This window comes from Schistocerca nitens, chromosome 4 (assembly GCF_023898315.1).
Source record: "Schistocerca nitens isolate TAMUIC-IGC-003100 chromosome 4, iqSchNite1.1, whole genome shotgun sequence".
NCBI classification, from domain to species: domain Eukaryota; kingdom Metazoa; phylum Arthropoda; class Insecta; order Orthoptera; family Acrididae; genus Schistocerca; species Schistocerca nitens.
This window is the reverse complement of record NC_064617.1, coordinates 968,500,611-968,526,885: the sequence shown is the minus strand read 5'-3', so window position 1 is coordinate 968,526,885 and position 26,275 is coordinate 968,500,611. Positions and strand designations below refer to the sequence as shown.

Genomic DNA, 26,275 nt, shown 5'->3' with positions numbered 1-26,275 from the left:
GACTTCCCTACCTCAGACAAAATCTGAGGAATCTAAAGCGGGTACTTCCGCGTCGAAGGCACCGGTGCTAACCATTCGACTGTGAATACGTTCATCCCCCATTTTACACATATTCTCTGATCTCGAACACAGTGAGATGTCTCCTATGGATTTACCTTCTCCACGCTAATCACCACGGATTCCGAAAACGTCAAAAAATGCTTCAAATGGCTCTGAGCACTATGGGACTTCGTCTGAGGTCATCAGTCCCCTAGAACTTGGAACTACTTAAACCTAACTAACCTAAGGACATCACACACATCCGTGCCCGAGGCAGGATTCGAACCTGCGACCGTAGCGGTCGCGCGGTTCCAGACTGAAGCGCCTAGAACCGCTCGGCCACAGCGGCCGGCCCGAAAACGTCGGTCATGACAAACCAAACTTTTGCTTTCTTCTCGCAACATCCTGCAAGCCACGTGGCAGGTGGATGCAGTATTTCTCGACTTCCCAAATGCATCTGTCTCGGCACCACACAACTCCATATTCAAAGTACGATCATAAGGGATAGCACACAAAATTTGCTACTGTAATGAGGATGCAGCATATTACCTTGGAGAGACATCGACACAAATATAATTAACTTTGGGCTTAGCCTAGACAAGTGTTTTAGTAACTTTATTGTTCATGTTTCTTATTAACCCTTTCACTATCAATTTTTTTCAGGGTGACAGACAATGTACGTTTATTTTAATTACTGTCGTAATCAGAAGTAACAAAATGAGAGAAACATTTGTCACTGTTTCGTTTTCCGATACGGGCAGTGGAGGAGCATACAGGGTTATTCATAGTACCAGTAGACGACGTAAAAACTACAGGACATACAGAAAACAGAGACGCGTGAGTGAAACAGCATCTTTCTAGCTTTTTATCTCACATCACAGGTGCTCTATATGGGCACTGTGTGTGACACGGCAAAAGTTCGAAGACACGAACAGACCGGGAAAACACGACACCAGCCCGCTTTGCAGATATTTTCAACGGGTTGTCTGTCGGCAGGTGTGAAGTAATTCGATGTGACTATAGGGAGTGGAGGAGGATCAGAGGGGTAACAAACTGGAAAATAACAGCCTACAAGTGCAAGCTATAATTGTTCTGCACACCGTAGTTCGCTGGTAACCTATCGTCGGAGATTAGGTCAGGTTTCCAAGTGTAACAAAGACTATCTACTTGCAGTTCACAAAACGCCGAAAGGTAGTATCGTATGACTGAAACATCAATGGATCAAAAGTGGTACCTGTCATCTCACACGAATACATGGGTAAGACAATTTGTAGCGCTATCAAAATAGCGCTGTCGTAGGTAAAGCAGGCTTCAGAAAGGCATTTGATACCGTGCGGCATGGCCGTTTAGTAAAAAAAAAAAAAAAAAAAAAATATCGACAAATGTGACGATAATTTTCGGAGTACCCCATGGAAGTTTGATAGGACCGTTACTGTTTACAATGTACGTAAATTATGTAGCAAAATTGTCGGATTCTCTTTAAGACTGTTCGCAGATGATGCGTTGGTCTATAAGCAAGTATCAACGCCAGAAGACAGCATGGATTTGCAGAATGACCTGTAGTGGACTGATAAATAGTGCAGGCTCTGGCAGTTGATCCTGAACGCAAAAGAGCTATGTTCTGACTGACTCTCTCACGCAGCCCAAACCGCTAAGGATAGAAACCTGAAATCTGGAGAAGGGATCTTTTTGAAATACAAACCCTAAGTGGATGAAACAGGCTATGAAGCTTTTTCTTTAACGTCGCTATTAAGGCAATTTTGAAGCCAGACCTACGAAAATTGGTATCTGTTTTTCGGTCAGAAATGTTTTTGTACACTGAATCCCTAAGGGGATGAAATAGGGGGTGAGATTTTCATGAATTTTTTTATGAAAGCGATTTAAAGTTATATATATATATATATATATGAAAATTTAAATTTGGCTTCTCAGTTAGAAATTAAAAAAATAGTGCTTCAATGGTTTTAGAAATCAACGCCTAATGGGGTAAAATAGGGGGTGAAGCGTTTTATGAAAATATTTCATAGCGAAAGCATTTTCAAAGTTAAATCCTGTTTGGCATCTCGCTTAAGGATGAAAAATACGTGTTTCACTGTTTTTGAAATTCAACACAGAAGGGTGTGAAGCAGTCAGCCTGATCCACTGGCTCCAGTCCAAACTGCTGAGGACAGAAACTTGATGTTTGGAGGGGGTGTAGATCTTGTACTGTACGCATCGCTTAAGAAGGAATTGTCCGAAATTCCAATCCTAAGGGGGTGAAACAGGGGTGTTTAACATTTTTGGAAATTCAACCACAAAGGGGGTGAAATAGCGGGTGAAAGTTTTCTGAAAGTAAATAATTACGGAAGGACTACTAAAGGATTTTTAAGGCTACATCTATGATTGACTTCTCCGTTAGAAATAAAAAGTACGTGTTTATTGTTTCCGGACGTTCAACCACTAAGGGAGTGCAATAGGGGATGAAAATTTTTCAGAAAATATTTAGTTACATTAAAAAAAATATTAAAGCTAAATTTATGAAAATTGGTAATTCACTTCTCGGTCAGATATTAAGAAATAGCTGTCAGGGGAGAAAAGTTCCCATGGAAATATCTCAACAAGAACTCAGAAAGTACGATTAACAAAAACTTTGTACGTCAGCTAACAGAATAGCTTTTTAGTCAGAAGTTCATTCAGAAAAACCCATGCTTATATGGCCTCCCTTAGCGTGAAAAGCTTAGAAGCTGTTGCAGTCTGAACAACATAAAAAATCAGTTAAATAAAAACAAAAATCTCTGCAGGCCATACAGTTCACGCGAGAGAAGCGGGACCACTAAGTTAGTGTAACATACTGCGCACAGATAGGAGAAGAAACCCACTATTGTACAAGTACACAATTGATGAGCAACTACTGGAAACAATAGCTAACGTAAAATATCTAGGATTAATTATCCAAACCGATCTTAAGTGGAATGACCATACAAAACAGTAGGAAAGGCAGATGCCAGACAGATTCATAGGAAGAATCTTAAGTAAGTGTAACTCATCCGCTAAGGACATGGCTTATAAGGAGAGGGGGAGGGAGGCGGCGAGGTGGGAGGGGGAAGGAGGGAGGGGGAGGGGGAGGGGGAGGGGGAGGGGGAGAGAGAGAGAGAGAGAGAGAGAGAGAGAGAGAGAGAGCGCTAGCTATCCAACGAAGAGCGGCGTGTTTCGTCACGGGGTCGTTCAGTCGGTGCGAGAGGGTTACCGAGTGCTCAGCGGACTTCTCTGGCAGATGATTCAAGAGAGAAGTGCATCACCGGGAAGTTTATTAATGAAATTTCGAGACAGCACAATCCGGGAAGAGTCGGACTTTCTCCCACATACATCCCGCGCGATGACGAAGATAAAATTCGAGAAATTAAAGGCAATACAGAGGCTTATGGCAATCATTCTTCCCAAGCATACAGAGGCTTATGACACTCATTCTTCTCCGCCGCATACCATTAGGTGGCTTCCAGAGTGTGATGAAGAGGTACATAAAGTTCATTGTGCCCGTGTTAAATGAATTTAGAGATGTTCTTCAGCCACCTACGTATCAGTCCCGTAGCCGTCATTCTATCGACAGTCGAAACGCGGCAGAACGGGAAAAAACCCTATGAGGTACCATGCCAAGTACCCTCTGGTATGCACTTCGCAGTATTGCACAGAGTATATATGCAGTTCTTGAAACTTTGCAAGTAGGCTTTCGCAGGATGGTTGGTATCAGCAACCGTCTACCAGTTCAATCAACTAAAATAGGTCTGCTACTTTACCTATGACTGATCTTATGTTATCTTTAATCTTCTCACAAGCTGTTGCACCTAGGTGATTGCACGAGTTAACTGATTGCAACTGTGTGTCACTGATATTTCAGTCATAGGATTTTACATTTCTGCACTCTGTAAAGTGCACACTTTCAGACCTTAACATCTTAAGCAAGTTTCCAGTCTACGCTATACTTTGAACTCTTATCGAGATTTGCCTGCAGCGATGCTTTTCTCATATGACGCTGTCTTATACACAAATTCATTACCTGCAAAAAAAAAAAAGTCTGAGGTTACTATTGTTTTCCAGATAATTAATATACGTGAACAGCAAAGATTTCACTTCCCTGTCGATAACTCGACATCCAAAACAACATACTGAGTCTTCCCTACCAAGACGCCAACTCATTCGCAGATTTTATCACTGAACTTTCTTCAATAAGCGTTGGTGTAGGGCTGAGTCTAAAACTCTTGAGACGCCAATAAATACCGCATCCACGTGTTTGCCTCGCTCCATGGTTTTCCGGGTGCCACGTGAGAGAAGCTCGAGTTGGCAAGTTCACACGACTAAAAACGATGTCACAGCCGTTCTAATAGTGGTTAATACCTCAAAGTTGATGCCCTTTGAGATTCGCTATGGCATGGACTAAGCGAGACCATGGGTGTGGTAGGCATGAAACAACTCGCGTCAAGTATATATATATATATATATATATATATATATATATATATATATATATATATATATATATATATATATAAAGTCGATACAGACGAAACTACGAAACTAGAGGGCGACTTGGGTCAGTATCTAAAATAGGAAATCGCTGACACACGTCGCAGATGATCGCGGCGTAATTGGCAGCAGTAGTTCGGAAACGAAACTGTATTAGGCTGTACGTAGAATACTCGAATACATAAATTTATTGAGAAAATCTTAAAGCTACACCTTTGCATAATTCCCCTCCACAGTCGCCATTCAGATTGAAGTATTTATCTTGTTTGGTAAGAACCAGTGAATGCACAACTTCTGGTGCTTCGACTGCTCAGTCACAGTTTTTTTCCAAAACAATCGTAGGGATTTAGCAAATGCAGGCACGCATCACCCGCAGAGGACTTAATGACCATTAGGAATTGATATGTCGATAAACCGCCTAAGGTCAGGCAGGTATTATTTTCTTTATTACTAGTTCAACCGAGAACACCTTTAGATCTTCATTGCCATGATGGAGTCTGTTAAATGTTCAACGCAAAGCGTGAGTTTGGAATATGGTGATGATTGTGCTAGCGGAGTTCCAACATTTAATAAGTCACCATCAGGACAATGAAGATCTGAATGTCTTCTCGGCTGAAGGGCTACACTAGTAATAAAGCGAATAACACGAGAACTGTCATCGTTCATCTGAAGAAAGCTGCTGATCAGTTGAAATAGCGGAAAACGACTTTTATCGTGAATATTCTGTTCCCTTCCGTTGCTGTCTACATACGGACGTCAACTTACCATGAACATTCATCCTTTCCTGTTAAACACCTTCGTATATCACTTTCGGATCCATACACAACACGAATTTGAATATCAGTGTCCACAGCTTTGAGACTTGTTGCCACTAAAACCCGTATTACAGAACGGATTCCATATTTCGCGATATTTTAAACGGCTGTTTTAGTCTAAAGAGAAGAAATGTGCGTTTCCAGTTAACGCAGCTCTAAGCACACGGATCTACTGCGTGAGAGTAGTGAGCGGTGACACACCTTCCCCTTCGAATTGCCTTCGTATCTTTCTCAGGGCATCTAGCAAAAGAGAACTCAATATGGACTAAGATTTCGAACATAAGATGAGAGCAATTAAAATGACACTCTCAGCTGTTACCGTAAACATCGTTCTCAAAATCGCTATGCTCAGTTACAAGGGGGCGAACAAAAAAATTCCGTTTGAGGGCGTTGCTGCAGCGTATATGCAACGTAGCGCGACTCTGGTGTGGTATATAAAAACCGACAAGGAATTAGTGTGACATTCCTGTCTTGCCAACGTAAATGCATCTAAACGGGAACAATGTGCTGTTATTCTTTTCTTGACTGGCGAACGGAGAATGAAAAATGTGCACGTGGCAGCATGTCTGTCGAAAGCCACCGTTGTGGAATGGTGCGCCACGTTCTGCGTTGGTCGCGATTCGAGGAAGACGCCGGCTGATCTGGAAGATCAGCCTCATTCACTGCGGACAACAACAAGAGGACTTTGATGATGCGATTAGGGCGGACCGGGGCATAAACATTCGTGCGCTAGCAAAGGATATCATCTCCGGTGGAATGCAGCACATTATCCAGCAGGAGTTAGGCTACCGTAAGGTCTGCAGCCAGTGGATACCCCGGGCATTGAATGCCGAACTAAATGCAATCCGGAGGGCTGTTTGCCTGAAGCATCTGATTCGTTTCAATATTGAAGGCAACACGTTCCTCGAGTGCACGGTTGCACCGATGAAAGCTGGTGCCACTACTGGGAATCGGAGTCTTAAAGTGTCAACGATGTAGTGGTGTCATGCATCGTCGGTGTCCCCATAATAGGGAAACGTTACTGCGCAACGCTGGAAAAATTATGGCGTGGAATTAAGGCGAAAAGTCCGGGAAAACTGCGACAACGACAACGGGTGCTGCTGCCTCATGTTAACGCACGTCCCCATGTAAAAAATGTTAGAACCCAGAACTTATGTCACTCTAGTGGGACACACATTAATATCCGCTCTATACTCCTTATCTCTTCCCATGCGACTATCGCTCATTCGGTCCCTTAAAAACCGCCTTGAGTGGACGACGTTTCATGTGCAGCGAGAATTTGTCTGATTGGGATACAGGATCTGCACTGTACCGTCTTCGAACTGGAGCTTTTCGATAGCCCCCTGTTACAGGGTGTTACAAAAAGAATGACCTGATTTCAAAACTCCAAATATATTGATGAAAACATATTACAAACATGGAATGAATTATACAATACTCACAAAATCTTAAGGTTTTTTCTATGCTATTACAAACGCTTCATGTGTCCAGCAGCAGCAGAACGAACAATATCTCGACAATAGCTAAATTTGTCAAACTTTACACAATGTATCTGCTTTTACGGAAGTTATGGTACCTGTTATTCTGTTCCTCACCACTTCTGTGTCACGAGGTATCCATATAAGGAAAAAATCGTACGGGGTCATATCTGGCGATCTTTGAGGCCAAGAATACAGGTCAGTAGCTCGGGGTCCAGTGCGCCCTATCTAGAGTTGAAATATCTTCAAATGCGTAACTGGCTTTTTCCACGACTTCATTTTCCAACAGGATTGAACTCCATCACACTGGTACAACGTGCGTCAGTTTCTCTATGGGACACTGTCTCAACGCTGGGTAGGGCGCACTGCATTCTTGGCCTCCAAGATCGCTAGACTAGAATACATGTGAATTTTTTTGTGAAGGACAGTGTGTTCACCCCTCTTTACCTCGTGACACAGAAGTAGTGAAGAACAGAAAACCAGCAGCCTTAACTTCTGTAAAAGCAGATACTTTGTGTAAGGTTTATGACGAATTTAGCTGTCATCTAGATATTGTTCGTGCTGCTGCTGGATACACGGAGTATTTGTAATGGCGTAGCAAAAACTTAAGATTTTCTGAGCATTTTGTAATTCATCCTAAGTTTGCATTATTTTTTAGTCAATGAATATGGAGTTCTTAAATTACCTCATTCTTTTTGAAACACCCTGCGCAGTGCTATAACACCTATGCTCAAAACCGTTGTTTCGGATACACTTTCTGCGGCCAACTATTTGATCTTATATAACATATTGCATCTCAAGAATTGTCAAAGCTCCTATCAGCCGTACCATTGCTTGCACGACCCTGTTACACTGTCTCTAGTGCGCCTTCTCACGAGAGCGTCGCGGCAATCCATAATGCAGCTCTCTTGGTATATTCTTCTAGGACGCGTAAGAAAGTCCACTAGCATGCTGTCGCTACTGGCGGAAAACTTTAGATTCGAAAGACGATACAATCTGATTATCAGAAAACAAACTCTAGTTTCAAAATGAAAATTACCTGTATTTTACGGACGAAATGTGATCTCTGGTCAGTGAACTTGCCCACACTCCATTTATCACGAGATGACAGTTGACAAGATGTCGTCTCTGCGAAGTTAACATGCAGCGTATATGAAATTCCACGTATAGTGCTTGGGAATGCGAGGTAATCCGTATGTGGATGGGGTTGTTCGTTAACCGAACACCAGTTGAAACAAACATTATCCCCTGTTTGACTTTTGCTTCACTTTCTATCCTTGGCAGCAACCTCACTCTCACAGCCACTTCCTGGTCCACAGTCTATCACTACAGATATATGCAAGCTCTACTGCAATTTGAATAAGTTAAAGAGTTTCATTCAACAAGTTTTGGCCTATCCTTGTCTTGCCTAGATGATTGGACCAGTTCATTCAGCCAGCAGTATTTTTAATTGTAGTTCACCGTGGGATCGGAAGCGCAGAGCGAGATGACATTTCCCACAACACTTTGCCAAGTGCGATAGATACGTCACAGACCAACGATAACCGTAGACAAAACGATGGCCCTACAGGTCACTTACGATACTCTACATTACCAGACAAACTATTATTGAATCCCCTTAAAAGAAAACAAAGGTCTCTCTGGAGCGCTGTAGATAGTGTAGAATTGGTAGCAGATGGTCATGTGGCCCCGTACAGCTTGGCCTAAGTCATGGCAGCGTAGTGGTGCTTATGTGACAGTCCGTTGTTTGGAATCACGAAGTAAGATGGGTCGACGTGCACACACAATTGCAAAAAGGAGCCTGTTTGGAGTTGCTCATGACTTCATTGTGAATGGAGTGCCCAATCTGGGTGAATACACGCGGTCTGTCCACCAACAAGGAGTGGTATACTCATACAACTCTAAGCTTTTAACACGGCGGAAGAAAGGTAATCGTCAAAAGATCCTAAACGACAGGGAATGGAATTGTACAACATTTATTGTCAGTCACAATCGGTATCAAACCCCATAGTAATTGCTGCTGTCCGTGAATGCAAGTCCATCTCACCAGTTTCCGAGCGAAGGGAACTGCATGTAATGACCACTGGAGTCAGAAGGTCATTCCTCACAGCGGAACAAAACGCTGCACGTATTCAATGGAACAAAAACATACAAACTGGAGAGTAGCTGACTAGAGGACGTAGTGTAGTCCGACGAGTCTCAGTTTCTTCACCTTTCACTTGATTAAAGGCGTCGAGAGCACAGACCGCCCAATGATTAGTTTACCTTCCAGTTTCTCGATGATTTAGTTCAGGATGAAGGTGGTTCTGTGATTTTTTTGGGGGTGATGTTCGTACCATGACTTGAACCCACTCGTGACACCGTGAACATGAGCGGTGATGTTCATTTGAACATTCTCGGCGACCAAGTGTTGCCCTTTCTTCTGTTTCTTCATAATGAGTATGTCGTCGACACATCCGTCTTTCAAGATGATAAACAGCTGTGTCCACAGGGCTTCAAGCATACGTTCCTGGTTTGACGAACATTAAGGCACCCTCCAGCACGTCGATTAGCCCGCTGCATCACCCGATTTTATTTCCACAGAAAATGCCTCGAACTATTTCGCACAGCGGGTGATACGTGGCAAACAACGTCTCTGCAGTTTGGTAGCTTTAGGGGACCTGATCACCAATAAGTGGTTTCATCTGGACATTGCACAGCTGAAGACACAAGTGGACACACTTCCTTACAGAACTGAGGTCATTTTCAAGATCAGAGGTGGTGTTTTACGGCAGTACCGCGATGTTTCCTGACAAGGTTGACTAATTTGTTGTCCTGTGGTCTTATTAGCTGAAAATACAACGCTGAACTATTCAACTTATTCCTGGCCCAAATTGAACTGATGGAATACTGAACTCAATTACTAATATTAAAACACAATATCACAACCTCTTGACGGAATTCCTATTCTTCATGACGTACAACCACGAGTAAGTGCCGGTCCTACAGATTATTCGGTTCAGACTGGTTGGTCAATATGAAATGCACCGCTATAGCAAACTAACTAAGACGAGTTATTTTATATTTATTTATTTATTTTTTTGAAGGGAGGGGGGAAATGTTTGGCAGAAATGCTAGTCTACTTACTGCGATTCTCGCAATGCAACCCAACTGCTGGTGTATGCGGCTATATCACTGGCCACATTAATAATTTCACTGAAAGCTCATATTCGTCAGAAGTGTCGCTAAAACACGGAGTAAAATTCCAACTATATTTGTTAGATTTACTTTAATGAGTAACAAACTTGCTTTAGATCTCCACGACTTCTTTTGCGTTAGGTAATTTATGATTTTAATGATATTAAAAAGAATTTCCACGCCGCTGGAAAACTGGCGAGATAATTGTGGAAATTCACAAAGATTTATTAACAGCCATCTAACTGCAGTTTCTTGATTAAGTATCTTCGCCATTTTCTGTAGTGGTACATCTGCAGAAGAATTTACACTCTTAGTGTACATTTACTGATCAAAGTTTCTCTCCTAAAGGAAGGGAACGGAACAACTGAAAGGAATACTGTGCAGTGAGAGCGTAGACTCAATCTGTAATTTGTGCCAAGCTTATTAAAGAATGTCAGTCAATTAAAATTACAAACTAGTGTAACCAGATGCGTTTATTATACTCCCTAATATAGGTTTCGAATGATTACACTATTACTTGTCGGATTTATGTTCGTCAATAAGGCCTGGATATATTTTGGTACACACTTTCAGTCGTCAAAGGTTTCTTTTCCATTCGTATTCACATCATATACATAACGAAGATAGTTTACTAGAACCCAACGGTTTACAGGAAACTAACCGGTGTAAATGGGACTGGAAAAAGCAGACTGTGACCGCTAAAACACGGTGCATCAAGTTACCCTATAGTCGTACATATAACATATCCACGCCTTATTAATTCACCTGACGACGTGAGTATAATACTTCGAAACGCGAACTGATAAGCATAATAAAAGTGACAGGTTGCAAATAATTTGTGGTTTCAGTTGGCATTCGTAACGGTCACTATCAAGCTTAGCCTAAACTTCTAAAAAGAAACAAGTTTCCTCATCTGTTTTTAATTTGCGTTTAATTACTTGTATACCATAACGTTTCGGCTGTGTAGTCAAAACGTTTAACACAGTTCACTGTTCGCTACGAACAGTAACACAGCTGTGGCATTTATTATTGTGGGAGAGCACCGAGATCAGTGCTCCCTCGCAATGCAATAATAAATGGCATAGCCGTGCACTACTGTTTGCACTGAACCGAATACCGTGGCGACTGCCCGAGAGATTACATGACTAACACAAACCATGTGTAGTTAACGGGTAAAAGACCTTATTGATACGCACGTTTTACGCTCTTGAACTGCGTTGGAATGAAATTCAATTGGCGAGTTTTAGTGACAACACCGTTAATGTAGACCATGTGGACAAAGGGAAGTCGGCATCCGCAAAGTATGTAGTCAGTATTGATTTAAGATTACCACTCGCAGCCCGAGAGAAGTTCTGAAGAAGAAGATTACGACAGTGTCTGCAGTTTATAGTCAGTTCACTTTCTTAGGAGTCGGCGTATTCATGATTGCCCCACAATCATCGAACACTGAACTATCAGACGCCCTAGGAAGGAAAGGAGGATGTTTAATTAGCGTCTAATCTCCTGTCAACGGGAAGGTCATTAGAGATTGAGTACAAGCTCGGATAGGGAAATGTTAGGGTAGGAAATCGCCGGTGTCCTGAAATGAACATCAGTCTTTTGCAGGATCCTGGAGTGCATTGTACGTCCAAATAATATGACGTTCCTGGAGGAAAACAAGTTTCTCTCAAAGATACACCAGATGCGTGAAACGGAGCTTGCTTAACACACGACATCTCGCAAACAGATAGAGGTGAATAGATAAATCCTGTATTCCCAGATTTCCGACAGGCGTTCAACACTGTACCATATCGTCGGCTAGTAACTAAGAACTGATCATACTGAGATTAGTCGCAAATATGTGTTTCCATCGAGGAATATTTGACTAAAAGAAACCAACAGGTTATATTGGACGGCTGACCACAGAAATTAAAGGAACGTCGGGTGTGCCCTCTACTTTTTCAATACGCAATACACGATTACGTTATAAGCAGCATTAACATATTGCTCGCTGACGATTTGGTTGTGTACAGGAAAGCATCGTCGTCGGATTATTTTAAGGAAAGACAGAAATATGCAAAATTTCCACTTGGAGTAATGAGTGGCAGCTTTTTCTAAACGTAGGTAAATTTAACGCAGTGCCTATAACAAAGAGAATGAACTCGATAGGAGCTGATTACAAGATTCGTGGTGAACATTTGACAACGTCACATCGTTTTAAGTATTTAGGGTTAATACTAAGGCGCGATATGAAGTAGGACGATCATGTAAAATCAGTATCAGGGAATGCAAGACTTGGTTTGTTGCAAGGGCTCTGAGTAAATACAATGCATGTGTAAAGGAAATGGATGAAAGACGCTAGTGGCGCAAATTCTAGAGTACTGTTCCAGTGCTGGAGTCTTTATCCAGCAGGCATGGCACGATATATCGAACGAATTGAGACGCACGTTGCTGTGATCCTAACAGCTCGGTATAGCCCATAAGAAAGTGTAACAAATGTTGTATGGGAATTTACATGAGATTCCTGGGAAGGAAGACGGCGCAGCTCTCGCGAAGCGCTGTTTGGTAAATTCAGAGAACCAGTGTTCGAAGAAGACTGAGCGACCATTTTTTTGTAACCACAATGTATCTCCCGTAGCAATCACGAGAACAACACACGAGAAATTAAGAGTACGCGTAGAGCCAGATAGACAGTTTTACGTCGCTCAGGTTTTTTTCCTGGAGAGGGGAGGTAGGGGTGGGAATTTTAGAGTACAAAACAGCTTAAGTTATAGGCGCCCAAATCATGACTTAAAAGAGCATTTTTTTTTAAAAAAAGGAAAAGCACTCCTGGTTCTTGTGAAGTTAGATGAGACATAGGAACCAAAACGGCATTTGTAGGTGGATAAAACTATGATGAATAATGACTGTGGACCTTGAATGCTACTTAAAAAGCAACACACGTGGTAGAAATGTCAAATGAACAATTACAACGAGCCAGATCACGAATGGAGTATGTCTGGATGGCCGGACGTGGTTTTAGGCAGTGTGTACCGGGGACACCCGACGTGGGTACGGTGCCCAGGTTGGTGCTGCTCCCGCTCGAGCCCTGTAACAGCTGTGCACAACACTGCACTGCAGCCCTGTGGCTGCGGCACACAAGCAGCGATGCTATCTCGGGCACTGTGGCCATAAAAGCTGCCTTCCCCATCTCCCTGCTGTAACGACAGAGACCTACAGACAACGGGCGTGGGGAACAAGCCTGCCATCATTCCATTCTATTGTGACGCACGCTCGTCTTTCTGTTTTAAGAGAACACCCTGCAGGAATCTGTTCGACAATCTTGGACTTGGACTGTCACCAATCACGCTACCGACTCCTGAAACTATGACTTGTACACTAGTATCGGCCATGTTCTACTGCTTTTGCACGTACACCTGCTCCCTCCTAGCCATTGTGCAGTGTACTCAGTCCACCAGTTTCATTAGCCCCCTTTCCCGTTCCATTTGTGGATGGAATGCATCCAGAAATATTGACGGGCGTCTCTCTATAAGTCCTAAATTCTCCAATTCCGGCGTCGTGATCACTACGCGAGAAGTAGTGTATGTTCTGGAGCCTTTTTGGAATGTGAGCTCTTGGAATTTTGTAAGACTACTCATACAGCGTAAAAGATGTTTGCAGACAAGTGTTAAAATGTGAAACAATGAAAAGTCCAATACTCCGCAATAGCTGTATTTATTGAAATCTATTAGACACACACACGACCTGTTTCGCAACTTTTACGTTGCATCTTCTGGTGAATATAATGTTACGTCATATGTATAGGGGACTATTACAGAATGCCACAGAGTAACAGTTGGCGCAGTTGGGTAAATTTCTCAGTTTTCTTCAGTTTGTGAAACCATCATCAATGGTGAAAGTCGAGTCTGTGTTAAAATCACGATGAACTGTCATCTTGACCGATGAAAATGTGTTCCTGTTGGCCTATGGCGAGCAACGGACGCCTCTCTTAAACGCTACCCAGGAAAATTTTTAGGTCTAGGCCCAAATATTTTCCTGGATAACATGTATGACAACTCGTATAAAAGAATAAATCTGTTGATACAGGTTGCAGTCGTTATTCAGAGATGATGAAGCTTGCAGAGGAAAGACTACCATGGACAGTTACATCAAGACTGTCTTCGGACTGAAGACTACGACTACGACGACGACGACGACGACGACGACGACGACAAGAACGACAACAACAAAAAGATCATTATCTGCTGTAAGTTCAGATAGTAAGTTTCGTGCCACCATGTTTGGAATAAATTGCTCTAAGATTTAAAGAATTACACTGAAACATGCCACAAAAATTCATCCCCTTCATACGTTTGTTTTGAGTCGTCATGCGTCGAGCGAAGTAGCAGACCGTTTGAGTAACGGAACCAGGTTCAAATCTTGATCCGAACCACTTATTCACTTTCTAATTAAAGGTTCTCAAGAATGTATTCTGGTTTACAGAGATGCTAGATAACAGCAGAATTATTACTGTTGTTGGAAAGTGTAAACACACACGATCGCTTTGTTGTTTAAGAGAAAAGTACGCGCCTTTGCAACATGGACAGAGTGGACTTGTAATAGGAAGAATATGGAGTGTACTCATACAGAAAACATTGTGTACGTACCTCAGGAAACAGCGGTCACATATAAGGCATCAATTATCTCTTAATATTAGGTAATGCTTTCCTGATAATACTCAAATTTCTATTTACATACAGATCAGAGCATAAATTAATTTTAACACCAAAAATTCGGGTTTTCTTTACTATGAGGTTACATAACACATCGCAAATTTGTTTTCTTAATTGCTGTTCAGCAGCTCTGATGTTTCTATGTACTTTAGAACCATTATCGATCCTTCCCTGTTAACAGATTTACACTTACGATGTTCTTCAACTATTGGTGTTTTACTCGTAAATGATATGAAACAAGGGTTTCCTTAGAGGGAGGAAAACACGGAAGAGTACAAAAAGGTCGACAGAGTAACTCATCGAGAAGAAATTTTCGATATCGTTCTTTGTAACGTGTGTTTACTACTGGTATTTTGCCGTACCCGTCAACATATATATCTCTGACATTAATATCTCACGCTGCTCCACTGCTGCGAACAACTTATGGCTTCAAGAGAGAGAACAGAGGAAGGCGTTTACCGCTGACTCTGAGCGTTGTGTGAGTAGTCTTTGAGCTGACGTCACCCACTTTCGATAACGTGAATGCAGTTGGAAACCTGAAATTTGTTACGAGGCAAGTATCGCAGCTTCAAAGGCTAAAACCGAAAATAAAACGATTTCATAATACGGGAATGGGTGTTCTGACAGTCATCAAAGTCATTAGTCTGAAAAAAAAAACTGCATTTGTAAACAACCGCCATTTGAAGGTTAACGAATCTAAAGGCTACATAACCAGAAGTCGCTGACGACACATTACCGTGTAACCGATAATCACAACCAGCGGATCTGCTGAATGGAAAGACGGAGGAAACAGAAAATGCAAGTTGTATCTTAGAGACACGCCATTCTCAGCAGCGCATTATCAGCTTTCAGTCGCCTCATGTCTACACGAATCTACCCACAAGAATGCTTGGTCGACGTCATTTGACATTTCATCTACAAGGAAGGACGAATAGTATGTCTAACTGACGGTGAGCCCATTAGAGATGAATCAAAACGTATAGTTGCGAAGTATGAGAAAGGAAATAGAGAGTAAACTTTCCAAATGAACCATGCCGGACATTTCATCAAGCGATTTAAACAAAACCCGGAAAATGCAAATTGAGCGGCTAGATGCGGATCTGAAAGCGGTCCTCTGGACTACGAGCCCAGATCATGAACCACTGCCCCACTAGGCTTGGCATTTCGTCAAAAATTTGCGCAATACGGAAAAGAAAATCATGCTTATTCGGTTCGGTGACAAGTCAAATCTTTTCGTCTGGCGTCAACAACTGTAGGAGTATGAAGTGCCAATTTGTCATGTCTAAAAGAGTAATGTGTAGATGTCAAAACATCGAATCTGCAATCGTTACTCTTTGTTCCCAGTTAACATGTACACGAAAACATTTGTTTCAGCAAAATTATGTAGACGGAGATGCCCTATTCCTGAACAGAGTCAAGAATGTCAAATAATTTGGGAACGATACTAACACATCACAAAGCTGCCACGAAAGTGGCAGAAAATAACACTGACGCAGATATGAAAGTGTCCGCCTCCGTAGCTGTCAGCGTAAATGGCTGCCGTGCGGAGGAACCGGGTTCGATTCCCTGTACTGCCATCAATTTTTTTTCGTAGTGGGAAGACTGGTACGGGATGCTCTCAGCTTCGTCATGCCAACTGAGGAGCTACTTTTGTGAGAAACAGCGGCTCCAAGGTTTAGCAATTCGGCAAAACGTCCGGGAGAGATGGTTGCTGACCCCCTGCCCCTCTACACAGTGGCCGGTAGCCAGCCTTCGGAATTCCAGGGCCTGAACGAGGAGCTCCTCTAATATGAAAATAGGATATTAGAAGGGATTTTTTTTGAACCAATGAACTTCTTTAAGCGAGCCCGGATAGCTCAACCAGGAGATCACTGTCAGCGAAAGTGCAGTTTTAATCTGCCAGGAAGATTTTTACTGTCATCCATCACACGTGAGTATCAAAATGCAAAGAAGACAATGCCAGATCACCGTTCGTTCTACTGTTACAAGTTAGCTACAATTTTCTTCATAAAACATAGGTAACGCAAAGAATTTCACTATGATTAGCTTCAGTATTCCAATGCAACATTAATTTTCAAATCGATGCCAACGAGTGTACTTCTGGGGAATGGATTACAAGATAAATTTTACTCTGGGAAATGAAACGATTCATTGCCTCTAGGAGCGAGTCCCCGCAGTTTTAAACGCATCTCAGCATAAATCCACGTCAAAGGGACTTGCGCGCTGCGTACGTTTTGGTCTATTTTTGCTCCGATTTTAGCTCCCTCGACATGTGAGATCACTAGCATAGCGAAGCCCCCACGGCCAGCCTGCAGCGGTACGAGGTGTTTGCTTCTGCTAGTCCGCACCAGCTGGTGGCTATTTCTGACAAAACCTACAAGCAATAAGGCGCCGGGACTCTCATTTGGGAGAGTCGAGGTTCAAACATCCGATTAGCAAACCACACCTTAGTTTTCTGCTATCTTCATAAATCACTCAAGGTGTGTGCCAATATATTTTCTGTAGATAGGCCATGCTTCGATTTTCTGCCCCGTCGTTGTCCAACTGATCTAGTTGGATTAATGAAACACGTATAGCAGAATGTGGATGACGCATAAGAAGCAGATGCACTCCTAGAGTCTGGATCGGCCGCAGCTGATTTCTTCTCCAGACTGTCGACACCAGGGCTGTCCAACGCGCAGCCGGCGGGCCACATGTGGCCCAAGAAGTGAGTATCACACGATCTACTTTATGGTAACTTACGATAAAATTCTATTCTAAACTCCCGCTCCACCCGAATCTCTCTCTCTCTAACATTTTTTAATCGGCGTGTTAGTGTTAACCATATTACGAGCTGTCTAAAAATAATCGTCTTCTTCCAACGTGGCGCAGGTAAACTAAAATGTTGGACACCCCCTTCTCTGAATATTTACCATCTTGCAAATAGTCACATTCCTCTAGCGTCTCTGATTCAAATTTGGATCAGAAGTACTCGAAAGTTGTACTTACACTCGCTTACAGTACTTACTAATATTTTCTCGAAATTTCAAGTAAAAATGTATCTTATTGTAAAAAAATTATTGTAAATCGACTGACAAGATGTCGAACAGATAACTCGAAGTCCTGTAGGTGATATCAAATCTTGGATTACAATGAATAAATTTGGTTCTAATAATGTCGAGCAACTTGGGATTTAACATATCATTCGCTCTCAACAAAGAACACAAGTGGTAGTTGCTCGTCATGTTAATACTCAAATTTCTATTTATACACATCAAAGCACAAATTAATTTTTAACACACAAAAATTCGGATTTGTTTACTGTGATGTTACATAGCAAATTTGATTTCGTAATTGCTGTTCAGCAGGTCTAACGTTTGTATTTACTATACAGCCACTATAAAAACTTCACTGTTGACAGATTTATACTTATTATGTCCTTCAACAATTGGTGTTTTACTCGCAAACGATATGAAACAAGGATTTCCTTAAAGGGAGGGAAACACAGAAGTGTACAAAAAGCTCGATAAAGATGGAGTATCTCTTCGAGAAGAACCTTTGCGAGAGAAGCCTCCGTATTTCATTCTTTGTGAGTATCAGTGCGATTACTGTTTTGCTTATGTCTCGTACTCCGTGAAAGGTACAGGAAATGCAAAGACAATGGGAAGTCAAAGGCTTCCTTACTACGAACAAAAGAAACGTGGCACACTGCCTATGATTTCGAAACTATTGTACCTGGGCGAGCAGGGAATTTGTTGGAAAGTAATCCTCTTCGGTAAGATTGGCTCTACTTATTTAAAAAAAAGTTTGCCGAGTTGTCATGAATTACCGGGTACAACTGTATGGTTTAGACTTTCGCTGGTGTCATCAGTAAAAATTTTATAGGCTAACTAAATGCCTATATCTATAATATCCCACAGTTGTTTTTCCATCTTGAAATTTCAGCAGCTACAACGGACGACTGGTAACATTCCAAGTGACTAATCAACAATAAAGTCTACATATGGGGATACCATCTATGTTTCCTGGAAATGATCCATTGGACATTAGTCTCTTACAGTCTTCTTTGTACCAGTACACAAAAAATCTGCCCCATGTCTTTAAGTAGAGAAACATACAATGTATCACGTAAATTAATACATGACTGACCTTAAGAAGTTATAGGACATTTCAAGGCCAAATGGTCAGATTTCAAATAGTTACCAACATTTTACAATCCACCGTTTGGGGTAGTAATTTTCCAAAATCTCTGCCTACCCAGCGACATATTTATGTAAACGTAGATTTATGACATTGCACAGTAAATCAAACGTTTACAATAATCAGGATTTTTTTCGCGTCATAAAGTTCGAGAAAGGGGATAATATCGAACTAACAATCCGTCTATTCATGAGCTAAACTGGTGGAGCGCTCGTAGTTTTACCACTAAGCAGCACTTCGGAAAGTATGTCTAAAACCGATTTTCGTTGCTGTACCTGGCAAAAGGAAACTGAATTGGAAGGTGGAGCATAACTCATGAGATATTACTGGCCAGCAGCAGCAGATAAACAATTCAAAATTTTATACGAGGAATAGGAAAGGAAAAATGGAAAGCAACACGTACGATTTAGAGCCTGAGAGAAGGGGTTGTTGCTGTTTGTCATTTATATCCATTACAGTAAAACTGTGGACAACGTTAAAAACAAATGGGGCGATCAAAAAGTTTACATTCGAAGACAGTGCAGTCCAGAATAGGAATGCTAATTACGCAACATCGCTGTGGGCAGTGAGGCTATCATCCCACCGACGCACCAGATTGAAGACACCAGTTTCGTAAAACACTGTGTCCTGCTCCGTGAAGTAGCCGGAACTGCCGGCTGCACATCGTCGTCCGACAGGAACCTTCGACCTATCGAGGTCCTTTTTAAGGGATCGAAGGCGTGACAGTCACATTGGGACAGATCAGTACTACAGGGCTCGAGTTGGCGTAACTTCTGTTAAGACATTAGCGATATGGGAACGTGCGTCATCATGGAGCAGCAGCAGCAGCACCACCACCACCACCCATTGTTGCAGTTGCCTTTTCGACTTTCTCCAATGGATGCCTACCGGTGTTCTGCTCCGGCAGCCCCCCCCCCCCTCCCAAAAAAAGTAACCTCACTTTAGTCCTGTTTGGACGCATTTGGAAATAACGTCGCCGCTTTTCACGTTCCCACAGTCACCGCGCGTTCGTCAGAAAGACAAGAATGCCACATAAATCCCTAACCCAGTCATATATCCGCATCAGAGTCGCCTACACTGCATGTATGCAGCAGCAACGCCCTCAAACGGAAATTTTATCGCCTCTTATGGATACAATTTGTTGATAAAAACGTTTTCAAAATGAATGTTTGAAGACAGGTGTTAAATGAAAGGTAACACTAAGATTTCTTCCAGTAAACGATGTAATGGAGACCAATACTGCGTATTCTGCATGTCAGATGGATTTCCCATCTGTAACAACGTTTGTCTAACCTCGGAGCGAATATGGTTGAAAGCCAACGTAGCATCATCGCAAGGCGGCGCTGATATTATGGCAATGCTAAATTTCAATGATTGTGAGATCTCCGCGAATACCTTCGACACTTTTATTGGTACCCATAGAGCACACACGCTCGGCAAAACGTGAAATGAAATGAACTTTAGTCAGATATGTTGGCTGGATAAGCGTCAACAAATTGACAGATTAATCTAAGGCCAAGTGTTTTAACCTTGTCCTTCAACAACCCGTCCACCGTCCCAAACAGAATATAGTTTAAGTTTTCCTTAAAAGCCTGTTTCGAGTTTCCGTAGCACTAATAATTAACACAGTTCAGTACTCCGACAAGAAATTATCTCTGTACGCTGCCGTAACTACTTTCTCAACAAATCTAACTTACAAGAACAGTATGCAAAGCGAAGCTGAATTCTCTCGTGAGAGTCATGCACTACATATGGTATTGTTACATGCGACAAGAGCTATCATTAATGCGTTCGCGACGTCTCAAAAGACAGAGCAAGCCAACGAAAACTGCTTACGAATCTTATGCATTATAGTTAACGTCTGGGCGTAAACCTGTGGTCACACTGAAAAATCTGAGGTGCAGCAGTGCGTAAATGCCGAGACAAGAACGAACTATGCAAGTACATATTGTTTCACCGACAGTACAGACGCAGCCGCTCCAGTAAGCTCGTAGAGGGTCCATTTCAAACAACGTAAAACAGTTTAGTCGCAACATATCGCAAATGTTATACAATGGTCTTATACTAGGTCACATTTTCAGAAATTAACTCTAAATGATCACCAGCGACACTATATTGTGGAAGGTCTGAAGAGTTAAAAATTTCCATTTGGGGAACTAATCAAAATGCTGCGTCTATGTGCGTAGTAACTAATTTTTTACAGTCTTCAACTTATATATGATAAAGCGCCAAGGCATTACAACTTCCTTTTCTCAGTTACTGTTCGAGAATAATTTGAAGTAGGGTTAACACTGCAACGAAATATGACTTCCTCGAATTACTGATCCGCTATACAATCTAGCGGAGGAAAGCAGAGAGATATATGGTTTCAGGCGGGCGTCATTTCTCGAAGTGTTTGAATTAACTGTGTTGCCCATATACAGAGGAAGAAATCACACTGAACACCTGCAGCGTCGACTGTGAGAAAACTTCTCTGGCAGTGGTACCTATGGAAGGAACGGCCGTGAACCGTGGAGACTAATAAGCAAGACCCTCTCGCTAGGCTAATCAGTTCCATTATGACAAGCAAGGACCGCCACTGCGAATCGGCAGGTAGACACACACACGCTGCACACCAAATCTGTCTCTCCAGTGAAGTGATTCACCCGACAATTACGTTAACACACCTGGAAAGAAAGCAGTTTCGTCGAGTGTGCCTCTGACCGGCCGCAGCAGGACGAATAGGAATTACTGTATTTACGGCTGGAACAAAGGCACAGTCTTTGCAGCAAACGCGAATGCAGCCTTTTCAGTCTGTGGGCGTAGCCTCTTCTACTAATCGACTAGTGCTCTGACTTCTGAATACGCATTCTGAACGTCGACTGCAGGAACTTCGGAACCTCTAAGAGCGCACGCACACACGCAGTCGGATCGCGAGTAGCGAGCCGGAGGAGCGAGTGTTGGCAGAGTGTGGAGCCCGGTCCGGCGGAGGAGATTACGCCTGCTGTAGACACTGGCCGTCGGCAGAACGAATCGACTGGACTGGACTGTAGCTTTACTCGACACGTCGCGAGACACGCGGAGCTCCCGCGGGATGCGAGCGACGCGGCGGCCGACTGGCGGCGGCGGCAGCCCCCTCCCGCCAGCGGGAGGCGGCGGGCGGAGCGCCCGTGACGTCACGCCCAGATCGATCCCGAGCGAGCGCAGGCTCGGACGCCGCGCCGCGCCGCGCCCGCCGGAACGCCGCCCCCGCGCACGCGCACTGCCTGCCTGCCTGCGTTAAAGCCGACGATCACCTAACTACTCTTTATCGACAGCATCCGAGGGTTGCCGCTTATCTGGCTTCTCCGAGATACGATCACCGATGCGCTACTGCGCGCCGTGAACTATAGAGGACAGCAATGTAACTACCTCGAAACAAGGAGCTCTCCAGGGCCTAATCACTTGCCGTTATACACGGAAATGGGCTTTTGAGTAATGCAAACAGGAGCAGCCAAAGATTTGGTGCTGCATCAGCGTTTTGCACAGCAACACGCGCACGTCGCAAACAGAGGCTTCCTTCCTTCCCACTACAGTTCCCAAATGTGACGAATCAGAGAACGGTGGCACTGCGGTTGCTTCGTACTCGTCGACTCGTTCTCTCTTACTGAAACGTGAGGCTAGTTCGACTTAAAATTTTGGAAATTTGTGGTATGGTCTTATGGGATCAAACTGCTGAGGTCATCGGTCCCTAAGCTTACATACTACTTAATCTAACTTAAGCTAGGGACAACACACACACACACACACACACACACACACACACACACACACATACACACGCCCGAGGGAGGACTCGAACCTCTGACTTAGCACAGAAGTTGAGTGTATGACGTTATTGTAAAGGAGCACTAACAGGGCAAAGATGACCGACTCTCGGCATCAGATAACCTCTGATGAAGCAACGTTTTGAGAGATTGTGGAGAACAAAAGATGAACGTTAAGTTCTGTAGTGTGTACAACTGCAAATGTGCTCCATGAGAGGAACAGAAGAAGTTCGATGCGACAGCCCTCGCTTCTGACTAAGAACACACAAAACTCGTCCAATGCAATCTCGTTGTGTTCTTGTTCACTCTACTACTACCGTGAGGAAACAAGTGCACTGGCAAACTAATACAGTGCATACAGCAATGTCACTGTTCCATTCCTTCGACAAAAAACACGTTGTGTATTCTTTTGGTTATGTTAACTTCCGCTTATGGGATAATTGCAGGCTGTGCAGTGTGTCATTTGTTCTAGTAACTTTTTCGACGACTGCTGCAATGTTATTAAAATTATTGACCACCATTTATAGGATACCCTTCATCAACGTGTCCTGTTTCCTTAAACTGTCTTCAACGGACACAGCAATCTGTCTAAAGTGTGTCTCTCAATGTAATTTTTAGACATTATCTCTACAGAGATTAAATACTAAAACACAGCGCCGGCTGCGGTGGACGAGCGGTTCTAGGCGCCTCAGTCCGGAACCACGTGGCTGCTACGGTCGCAGGTTCGAATCCTGCCTCGGGCATGGATGTGTGTGATGTCCTTGGGTTAGTTAGGTTTAAGTAGTTAGTTAGGGGACTGATGACCTCAGATGTCAAGTCCCATAGTACTTAGAGCCATTTGAACCATAAACACAGCACTCTTTGAAAAGACAGACAGACACACACACACACACACACACACACACACACACACACACACACACACACAGAGACCACATTATATAAAGCAGTGTGTGTGGGGTGGGGATTTCCTCCCACGCCCCTGGGTCAGTAGCAACCAAATTTGGCACAGAAAAAGCAGGCCTCAAAAGTATCAGTACCTTGGGTTTTATAATCTCCTAGCTCCAATAGAAGTTACGGTAAATGCAAAAAGGTATTCTTGCCAGCCCCTCGCATATGCTGCCCTGCACGACAGTCATGTTGTGTGTCGGAACAGTATCGACCTGCCAAATCAGCCTGTTTTACAGAGCTGCCTACACCTCACTGCCTTGAAACAAGTGTTCCGGGCCTCGACATGTAAGCTGCCTTGCATGACACGTGTGATGTGTTTCAGTACTCGGAACTTGGTCCTGAAACTCATTGAAGAGCACACGTTCTTTCAGTATGATGATGCTTGTTATCAGTGCAAGAAGTATTCGTAAATGGTGCAATTTGCGACAGACTAGCGTCCCTAAAAGAAGACACATTGTGAGGACTTTCCCAGGATGCATGTGCAAGGATCTGAACCTTTCCGGGAAGAGGGAATACACTTTATTTACACTGGTAGTTTTTTCCAACTGTCACAGGGTTCATGCTAAAGCCACAGGGTTTCGTTCCCGCTGGCGCCAGAAAATACGAATTCTTCCTTTTCTCGACGTACTGCTCAATACGTTTGGTCATTTTTTTAAGTCACCTGTTCTTCCAGCAGTTGACGTGCGACCACTGTACGAAATTTATCTGGTACTACACTGAAGCGCCAAAGAAACTGGGTATGGGCATGCGCATTCAAATACAGAGTTATGTAAACTGGCAGAATACGGCGCTGCGGTCGGCAACGCATGTACAAGACAACAAGTGTCCGGTGCAGTTGTTTGATCGGTTGCTGTTGCTACAATAGCAGGTTATCAAAATTTGAGTGATTCTGAACCTGGTATTACAGTCGGCGCACGAGTGAGGGTACACAGCATATCCGAGGTAGCGATGAAGTGGAGATTTTCCCGTACGACCATTTGACGAGTGCACCGTGAATATCGGGAATCCGACGAAACACCAAATATCCGACATCACTGCGGCCGGGAAACGATCCTGTAAGAACGGGACCACTGACGACTGAAGAGAATGGTTCAACGTGACAGAAGTGCAACCTTTCCGCAAATTGCTGTATATTTCAATGCTGGGCCATCAACAAGTGTCAGAGTGTGAACCATTCAACGAAACGTCATCGATATGGGCTTTCGGAGCCGAAGGCTCTCTCGTGTACCCTTGATGACTGCACTACTAAAAGCTTTACGCCTCGCCTTGTCCGTCAACATCGACACTGGACCGCTGATAACTTTAAACCTGTTGCATATCATAAATATCACGTATCATAAATATAGCACGTTACCCAATTTCTCCTCACAGTCATTTTAAACATTGATGAGATTATCAGTGCTTGCCCCAAATTTAAATACACCTTAGCAGTAAATAAACTGCTGAAATAATGTTTCAACACTTATATGCTATCCGTCTTAGCGTTTCAGTTTTTTTTCTGTTAATTGTCGCTTTTCATGAAACCCACTGTGCAACCTGTGGTGACCCAAAGAGAGCCCTTTGCTTTTTTTATATCCATAGATTAACAGTTCTGGAGTTCATGTGGTGCACGTTTACACTAAGTGAATAAAAACGAGTCGTGGGCGATGTGAGCTGGAACGTAAGTCATTCAGCACTGTGCAGAAGCACTGTCCTGCTTATTTTTAACCAAGGAAAATCTGAAAGCTGCCGAACTAGTTTATTCACCCTGCCAATGTGTAGATCTCTCGCGGTCATTGCTATTCTGGCACAGTAAAGGTAATATGATACTGTACACCCCTCCCCTTTCGGTTTAACTACTATGTGAGCCACCTGCGTCCTGTCGTGAGGCGCACACAGAAAACCAAGTGTACCGCCCCCAGCATGCTGTCACATCTCTCTGTCGGACACAAGGATCATGTGAGAATGGGAAGACAAGTGATTTGGAGGTGGTGCACAGCAAGCTACGTTCAAGGAAATCCATCATCCAAACATGGTCCACCTCACGCCAGCCACACCGATGGAATTAAGTGAACAGGAACAGGATACTGTCCACTGACGTACAGTTTCCTTCTCCAGTGCGATGCTCCACCAACGTGCGAAGTTTGTGGAAACTACTTCTGGTAGAACTTATTGTAAGTGGGCGCCTGGATAGCCATGCGTGTAAAAGCGCCGCTTCCCAGATGGGGAACTACGTCGGCCACGGATCGAATCCGCCCAGCGGATTAATGACGAGGGTCGGTGTGCTAGCCAGCATGGGTGTGGTTTTTATGTAGTTTCCCACATTCCAACAGAAGAATACCCCGCTGGTCGCTGGTTCAAGTGGAGCTGCACCCACTGACAGCGAGGACTCCTCTTAGGTTTGGAACAGACTTCTCATTCATAAGGTGTGCACCTCCGTTCCAGTCCCTGATAGGATCTTTTTTTTCGACCACTGTTCTTAAGCCGCGTTATGTGGCTGCGATTGTTACACCACTCCTCGTAGCCAGATTGGACAGTCCACATTGATATACCAATAAATTATTCACGGTGTCGTCTAGAGAAATTACGACAGCTCTATTCCGACATTCTTTTACGTACCCAAGTATGTGATCCATGTTACTGTGCCGATTCCATAAAATTGACTGGCACAGAAGCCACTT

General features: G+C 43.3%; 1 protein-coding gene across 5 annotated transcripts in view; it reads right to left on the bottom strand.

Moving 5' to 3' along the window:
• Window positions 1-26,275, bottom strand: part of LOC126253651 (transmembrane protein 47) — a 387,066-nt gene that overhangs the window by 92,842 nt on the left and 267,949 nt on the right. The window contains exon 1 of one of the 5 annotated variants that reach the window (XM_049955163.1): window positions 21,546-21,922. The exons of the other annotated variants lie outside the window; for them this stretch is intronic. The gene's annotated coding sequence lies outside the window, so the exon portion shown is untranslated. Of the gene's footprint in view, window positions 1-21,545; window positions 21,923-26,275 lie in introns of those variants that run through there. 5 annotated transcript variants of the gene reach the window in all.